The sequence below is a fragment of the Nerophis ophidion genome, linkage group LG07 (assembly GCF_033978795.1).
Source record: "Nerophis ophidion isolate RoL-2023_Sa linkage group LG07, RoL_Noph_v1.0, whole genome shotgun sequence".
Taxonomy (NCBI): domain Eukaryota; kingdom Metazoa; phylum Chordata; class Actinopteri; order Syngnathiformes; family Syngnathidae; genus Nerophis; species Nerophis ophidion.
The window spans coordinates 582,560-592,141 of record NC_084617.1 but is presented as its reverse complement, the minus strand read 5'-3'; positions in this window follow the sequence as shown (position 1 = coordinate 592,141).

The window sequence follows — 9,582 nt, the reverse complement described above, 5'->3', positions numbered from 1 at the left end:
CTTTGCTAGCAATGTAGCATCAGCAAGCTAACAATATATTAGCTTAGCAGGATACATTTATGTGAAAGTAAACAACAACAACAACAACAAGTGTATGCAGGAAACATACAACAACAACAACAAGTGTATGCAGGAAACATACAACAACAACAACAAGTGTATGCAGGAAACATACAACAACAACAACAAGTGTATGCAGGAAACATACAACAACAACAACAAGTGTATGCAGGAAACATACAACAACAACAACAAGTGTATGCAGGAAACATACAACAACAACAACAAGTGTATGCAGGAAACATACAACAACAACAACAAGTGTATGCAGGAAACATACAATAACAACAACAAGTGTATGCAGGAAACATACAACAATAACAACAAGAAGTGTATGTAGGAAACATACAACAACAACAACAACAAGAAGTGTATGTAGGAAACATACAACAACAACAACAACAAGAAGTGTATGTAGGAAACATACAACAACAACAACAACAAGAAGTGTATGCAGGAAACATACAACAACAACAAGAAGTGTATGCAGGAAACATACAACAATAACAACAACAAGTGTATGTAGGAAACATACAACAACAACAAGAAGTGTATGCAGGAAACATACAACAACAACAAGAAGTGTATGCAGGAAACATACAACAACAACAACAAGTGTATGCAGAAAACATACAACAACAACAACAACAAGTGTATGCAGGAAACATACAACAACAACAACAACAAGTGTATGCAGGAAACATACAACAACCACAACAAGTGTATGCAGAAAACATACAACAACAACAACAACAAGTGTATGCAGGAAACATACAACAACAACAACAACAAGTGTATGCAGGAAACATACAACAACCACAACAACAAGTGTATGCAGGAAACATACAACAACAACAACAACAAGTGTATGCAGGAAACATACAACAACAACAAGAAGTGTATGCAGGAAACATACAACAACAACAAGAAGTGTATGCAGGAAACATACAACAACAACAACAAGTGTATGCAGAAAACATACAACAACAACAACAACAAGTGTATGCAGGAAACATACAACAACAACAACAACAAGTGTATGCAGGAAACATACAACAACCACAACAACAAGTGTATGCAGGAAACATACAACAACAACAACAACAAGTGTATGCAGGAAACATACAACAACAACAAGAAGTGTATGCAGGAAACATACAACAACAACAAGAAGTGTATGCAGGAAACATACAACAACAACAACAAGTGTATGCAGGAAACATACAACAACAACAACAACAACAACAACAAGTGTATGTAGGAAACATACAACAACAATGCAGTGTAGCAGCAATTGTATAGATTTATTTAATTGTATGTCGAGCTACATCAGCTAGCTTTAGCACCAGCAAGTTAACATGTGGCCAGACTTCTTTTCCAAAAAGATGTATTTTATTGCTCAACTAGCTGGCAATAATAATGTGTCTGTTCTTGTCTGCTAAGACGAGTTCCATCCAGGATGTTCTTGTCTGCTAAGACGAGTTCCATCCAGGATGTTCTTGTCTGCTAAGACGAGTTACATCCAGGATGTTCTTGTCTGCTAAGACGAGTTACATCCAGGATGTTCTTGTCTGCTAAGACGAGTTCCATCCAGGATGTTCTTGTCTGCTAAGACGAGTTCCATCCAGGATGTTCTTGTCTGCTAAGACGAGTTCCATCCAGGATGTTCTTGTCTGCTAAGACGAGTTCCATCCAGGATGTTCTTGTCTGCTAAGACGAGTTCCATCCAGGATGTTCTTGTCTGCTAAGACGAGTTCCATCCAGGATGTTCTTGTCTGCTAAGACGAGTTACATCCAGGATGTTCTTGTCTGCTAAGACGAGTTCCATCCAGGATGTTCTTGTCTGCTAAGACGAGTTCCATCCAGGATGTTCTTGTCTGCTAAGACGAGTTCCATCCAGGATGTTCTTGTCTGCTAAGACGAGTTCCATCCAGGATGTTCTTGTCTGCTAAGACGAGTTCCATCCAGGATGTTCTTGTCTGCTAAGACGAGTTCCATCCAGGATGTTCTTGTCTGCTAAGACGAGTTACATCCAGGATGTTCTTGTCTGCTAAGACGAGTTACATCCAGGATGTTCTTGTCTGCTAAGACGAGTTCCATCCAGGATGTTCTTGTCTGCTAAGACGAGTTCCATCCAGGATGTTCTTGTCTGCTAAGACGAGTTCCATCCAGGATGTTCTTGTCTGCTAAGACGAGTTCCATCCAGGATGTTCTTGTCTGCTAAGACGAGTTCCATCCAGGATGTTCTTGTCTGCTAAGACGAGTTCCATCCAGGATGTTCTTGTCTGCTAAGACGAGTTCCATCCAGGATGTTCTTGTCTGCTAAGACGAGTTACATCCAGGATGTTCTTGTCTGCTAAGACGAGTTACATCCAGGATGTTCTTGTCTGCTAAGACGAGTTCCATCCAGGATGTTCTTGTCTGCTAAGACGAGTTACATCCAGGATGTTCTTGTCTGCTAAGACGAGTTCCATCCAGGATGTTCTTGTCTGCTAAGACGAGTTCCATCCAGGATGTTCTTGTCTGCTAAGACGAGTTCCATCCAGGATGTTCTTGTCTGCTAAGACGAGTTCCATCCAGGATGTTCTTGTCTGCTAAGACGAGTTACATCCAGGATGTTCTTGTCTGCTAAGACGAGTTACATCCAGGATGTTCTTGTCTGCTAAGACGAGTTACATCCAGGATGTTCTTGTCTGCTAAGACGAGTTACATCCAGGATGTTCTTGTCTGCTAAGACGAGTTACATCCAGGATGTTCTTGTCTGCTAAGACGAGTTACATCCAGGATGTTCTTGTCTGCTAAGACGAGTTACATCCAGGATGTTCTTGTCTGCTAAGACGAGTTCCATCCAGGATGTTCTTGTCTGCTAAGACGAGTTACATCCAGGATGTTCTTGTCTGCTAAGACGAGTTCCATCCAGGATGTTCTTGTCTGCTAAGACGAGTTACATCCAGGATGTTCTTGTCTGCTAAGACGAGTTACATCCAGGATGTTCTTGTCTGCTAAGACGAGTTCCATCCAGGATGTTCTTGTCTGCTAAGACGAGTTCCATCCAGGATGTTCTTGTCTGCTAAGACGAGTTCCATCCAGGATGTTCTTGTCTGCTAAGACGAGTTCCATCCAGGATGTTCTTGTCTGCTAAGACGAGTTACATCCAGGATGTTCTTGTCTGCTAAGACGAGTTCCATCCAGGATGTTCTTGTCTGCTAAGACGAGTTCCATCCAGGATGTTCTTGTCTGCTAAGACGAGTTACATCCAGGATGTTCTTGTCTGCTAAGACGAGTTACATCCAGGATGTTCTTGTCTGCTAAGACGAGTTCCATCCAGGATGTTCTTGTCTGCTAAGACGAGTTCCATCCAGGATGTTCTTGTCTGCTAAGACGAGTTCCATCCAGGATGTTCTTGTCTGCTAAGACGAGTTACATCCAGGATGTTCTTGTCTGCTAAGACGAGTTACATCCAGGATGTTCTTGTCTGCTAAGACGAGTTACATCCAGGATGTTCTTGTCTGCTAAGACGAGTTACATCCAGGATGTTCTTGTCTGCTAAGACGAGTTCCATCCAGGATGTTCTTGTCTGCTAAGACGAGTTCCATCCAGGATGTTCTTGTCTGCTAAGACGAGTTCCATCCAGGATGTTCTTGTCTGCTAAGACGAGTTCCATCCAGGATGTTCTTGTCTGCTAAGACGAGTTCCATCCAGGATGTTCTTGTCTGCTAAGACGAGTTCCATCCAGGATGTTCTTGTCTGCTAAGACGAGTTCCATCCAGGATGTTCTTGTCTGCTAAGACGAGTTCCATCCAGGATGTTCTTGTCTGCTAAGACGAGTTCCATCCAGGATGTTCTTGTCTGCTAAGACGAGTTCCATCCAGGATGTTCTTGTCTGCTAAGACGAGTTCCATCCAGGATGTTCTTGTCTGCTAAGACGAGTTCCATCCAGGATGTTCTTGTCTGCTAAGACGAGTTCCATCCAGGATGTTCTTGTCTGCTAAGACGAGTTCCATCCAGGATGTTCTTGTCTGCTAAGACGAGTTCCATCCAGGATGTTCTTGTCTGCTAAGACGAGTTCCATCCAGGATGTTCTTGTCTGCTAAGACGAGTTCCATCCAGGATGTTCTTGTCTGCTAAGACGAGTTACATCCAGGATGTTCTTGTCTGCTAAGACGAGTTACATCCAGGATGTTCTTGTCTGCTAAGACGAGTTACATCCAGGATGTTCTTGTCTGCTAAGACGAGTTACATCCAGGATGTTCTTGTCTGCTAAGACGAGTTCCATCCAGGATGTTCTTGTCTGCTAAGACGAGTTCCATCCAGGATGTTCTTGTCTGCTAAGACGAGTTCCATCCAGGATGTTCTTGTCTGCTAAGACGAGTTCCATCCAGGATGTTCTTGTCTGCTAAGACGAGTTACATCCAGGATGTTCTTGTCTGCTAAGACGAGTTCCATCCAGGATGTTCTTGTCTGCTAAGACGAGTTCCATCCAGGATGTTCTTGTCTGCTAAGACGAGTTCCATCCAGGATGTTCTTGTCTGCTAAGACGAGTTCCATCCAGGATGTTCTTGTCTGCTAAGACGAGTTCCATCCAGGATGTTCTTGTCTGCTAAGACGAGTTCCATCCAGGATGTTCTTGTCTGCTAAGACGAGTTCCATCCAGGATGTTCTTGTCTGCTAAGACGAGTTCCATCCAGGATGTTCTTGTCTGCTAAGACGAGTTCCATCCAGGATGTTCTTGTCTGCTAAGACGAGTTCCATCCAGGATGTTCTTGTCTGCTAAGACGAGTTCCATCCAGGATGTTCTTGTCTGCTAAGACGAGTTCCATCCAGGATGTTCTTGTCTGCTAAGACGAGTTACATCCAGGATGTTCTTGTCTGCTAAGACGAGTTACATCCAGGATGTTCTTGTCTGCTAAGACGAGTTACATCCAGGATGTTCTTGTCTGCTAAGACGAGTTACATCCAGGATGTTCTTGTCTGCTAAGACGAGTTACATCCAGGATGTTCTTGTCTGCTAAGACGAGTTCCATCCAGGATGTTCTTGTCTGCTAAGACGAGTTACATCCAGGATGTTCTTGTCTGCTAAGACGAGTTACATCCAGGATGTTCTTGTCTGCTAAGACGAGTTCCATCCAGGATGTTCTTGTCTGCTAAGACGAGTTACATCCAGGATGTTCTTGTCTGCTAAGACGAGTTCCATCCAGGATGTTCTTGTCTGCTAAGACGAGTTCCATCCAGGATGTTCTTGTCTGCTAAGACGAGTTCCATCCAGGATGTTCTTGTCTGCTAAGACGAGTTCCATCCAGGATGTTCTTGTCTGCTAAGACGAGTTACATCCAGGATGTTCTTGTCTGCTAAGACGAGTTCCATCCAGGATGTTCTTGTCTGCTAAGACGAGTTACATCCAGGATGTTCTTGTCTGCTAAGACGAGTTCCATCCAGGATGTTCTTGTCTGCTAAGACGAGTTACATCCAGGATGTTCTTGTCTGTTAAGACGAGTTCCATCCAGGATGTTCTTGTCTGCTAAGACGAGTTCCATCCAGGATGTTCTTGTCTGCTAAGACGAGTTCCATCCAGGATGTTCTTGTCTGCTAAGACGAGTTCCATCCAGGATGTTCTTGTCTGCTAAGACGAGTTACATCCAGGATGTTCTTGTCTGCTAAGACGAGTTCCATCCAGGATGTTCTTGTCTGCTAAGACGAGTTACATCCAGGATGATTTCATTGCTCCTTCGCAGAATTCAAGGCAGTTAGCATCAGATTAGCATTCACAAAACTAACAAGATAGGAAAACAATCCAATAAATATCTAGCAACATTTATATTTTGTTTTTCACTTTGTATTTCTAGATATCTGCTAGAGTAGATAGTATTATTAATAGGCTAACTACTTAGCCTACAATGAATGAACTTAGCATCAGCAAGCTAACCAGTTAGCACTATATTCTTAAAAATGGAATAGAAACACAACATTTAATGTGGAATTTCTGAAAGTCAGCGAAATCTAAATGAGAAGTGATCGTTTAAAGCGATTTAAAATGAAGGTCGAACATGTGCGGCAGAAAGCAAACATGATGAGCGGAAGATTTGGACATGTGATGTCATCTCTGGACATGTGACGTCATCTCTGGACATGTGATGTCATCTCTGGACATGTGACGTCATCTCTGGACATGTGACGTCATCTCTGGACATGTGACGTCATCTCTGGACATGTGATGTCATCTCTGGACATGTGATGTCATCTCTGGACATGTGATGTCATCTCTGGACATGTGATGTCATCTCTGGACATGTGACGTCATCTCTGGACATGTGATGTCATCTCTGGACATGTGATGTCATCTCTGGACATGTGATGTCATCTCTGGACATGTGACGTCATCTCTGGACATGTGACGTCATCTCTGGACATGTGACGTCATCTCTGGACATGTGATGTCATCTCTGGACATGTGATGTCATCTCTGGACATGTGATGTCATCTCTGGACATGTGACGTCATCTCTGGACATGTGACGTCATCTCTGGACATGTGACGTCATCTCTGGACATGTGATGTCATCTCTGGACATGTGACACCATCTCTGGACATGTGATGTCATCTCTGGACATGTGACATCATCTCTGGACACGTGACACCATCTCTGGACATGTGATGTCATCTCTGGACATGTGACGTCATCTCTGGACATGCGACGTCATCTCTGGACATGTGACGTCATCTCTGGACATGTGACGTCATCTCTGGACATGTGATGTCATCTCTGGACATGTGACACCATCTCTGGACATGTGACACCATCTCTGGACATGTGACGTCATCTCTGGACATGTGACACCATCTCAGGACATGTGATGTCATCTCTGGACATGTGACACCATCTCTGGACATGTGATGTCATCTCTGGACATGTGACACCATCTCAGGACATGTGATGTCATCTCTGGACATGTGACACCATCTCTGGACATGTGATGTCATCTCTGGACATGTGACGTCGTCTCTGGACATGTGACACCATCTCTGGACATGTGATGTCATCTCTGGACATGTGACGTCGTCTCTGGACATGTGACACCATCTCTGGACATGTGACACCATCTCTGGACATGTGATGTCATCTCTGGACATGTGACGTCATCTCTGGACATGTGATGTCATCTCTGGACATGTGACGTCGTCTCTGGACACGTGACGTCATCTCTGGACATGTGACGTCATCTCTGGACATGTGACGCCATCTCTGGACACGTGACGTCATCTCTGGACATGTGACGTCATCTCAGGACATGTGACATCATCTCTGGACACGTGACATCATCTCTGGACACGTGACACCATCTCTGGACACGTGACATCATCTCTGGACACGTGACATCATCTCAGGACATGTGACGTCATCTCAGGACATGTGACATCATCTCTGGACACGTGACGTCATCTCAGGACATGTGACATCATCTCTGGACACGTGACATCATCTCAGGACATGTGACGTCATCTCAGGACATGTGACATCATCTCTGGACACGTGACGTCATCTCAGGACATGTGACATCATCTCTGGACACGTGACACCATCTCTGGACACGTGACGTCATCTCAGGACATGTGACATCATCTCTGGACACGTGACACCATCTCTGGACACGTGACACCATCTCTGGACACGTGACACCATCTCTGGACACGTGACACCATCTCTGGACATGTGACACCATCTCTGGACACGTGACACCATCTCTGGACACGTGACACCATCTCTGGACACGTGACACCATCTCTGGACACGTGACACCATCTCTGGACACGTGACACCATCTCTGGACACGTGACACCATCTCTGGACACGTGACACCATCTCTGGACACGTGACACCATCTCTGGACACGTGACATCATCTCTGGACACGTGACATCATCTCTGGACACGTGACACCATCTCTGGACACGTGACACCATCTCTGGACACGTGACACCATCTCTGGACACGTGACACCATCTCTGGACACGTGACACCATCTCTGGACACGTGACACCATCTCTGGACACGTGACACCATCTCTGGACATGTGACACCATCTCTGGACACGTGACATCATCTCTGGACACGTGACATCATCTCTGGACACGTGACACCATCTCTGGACACGTGACACCATCTCTGGACACGTGACACCATTTCTGGACACGTGACGCCATCTCTGGACACGTGACCTCATCTCTGGACACGTGACACCATCTCTGGACACGTGACGTCATCTCTGGACATGTGACATCATCTCTGGACACGTGACATCATCTCTGGACACGTGACACCATCTCTGGACACGTGACACCATCTCTGGACACGTGACACCATCTCTGGACACGTGACATCATCTCTGGACACGTGACACCATCTCTGGACACGTGACACCATCTCTGGACACGTGACATCATCTCTGGACACGTGACACCATCTCTGGACACGTGACACCATCTCTGGACACGTGACATCATCTCTGGACACGTGACACCATCTCTGGACACGTGACACCATCTCTGGACACGTGACACCATCTCTGGACACGTGACACCATCTCTGGACACGTGACACCATCTCTGGACACGTGACACCATCTCTGGACACGTGACACCATCTCTGGACACGTGACACCATCTCTGGACACGTGACACCATCTCTGGACACGTGACATCATCTCTGGACACGTGACACCATCTCTGGACACGTGACACCATCTCTGGACACGTGACACCATCTCTGGACACGTGACACCATCTCTGGACACGTGACACCATCTCTGGACACGTGACACCATCTCTGGACACGTGACACCATCTCTGGACATGTGACACCATCTCTGGACACGTGACACCATCTCTGGACACGTGACACCATCTCTGGACATGTGACACCATCTCTGGACACGTGACACCATCTCTGGACACGTGACGTCATCTCTGGACATGTGACATCATCTCTGGACATGTGACACCATCTCTGGACACGTGACACCATCTCTGGACACGTGACACCATCTCTGGACACGTGACACCATCTCTGGACACGTGACACCATCTCTGGACACGTGACACCATCTCTGGACACGTGACATCATCTCTGGACACGTGACATCATCTCTGGACACGTGACACCATCTCTGGACACGTGACACCATCTCTGGACACGTGACACCATTTCTGGACACGTGACGCCATCTCTGGACACGTGACCTCATCTCTGGACACGTGACACCATCTCTGGACACGTGACACCATCTCTGGACACGTGACGTCATCTCTGGACACGTGACATCATCTCTGGACACGTGACACCATCTCTGGACACGTGACACCATCTCTGGACACGTGACACCATCTCTGGACACGTGACATCATCTCTGGACACGTGACACCATCTCTGGACACGTGACACCATCTCTGGACACGTGACATCATCTCTGGACACGTGACACCATTTCTGGACACGTGACACCATCTCTGGACACGTGACACCATCTCT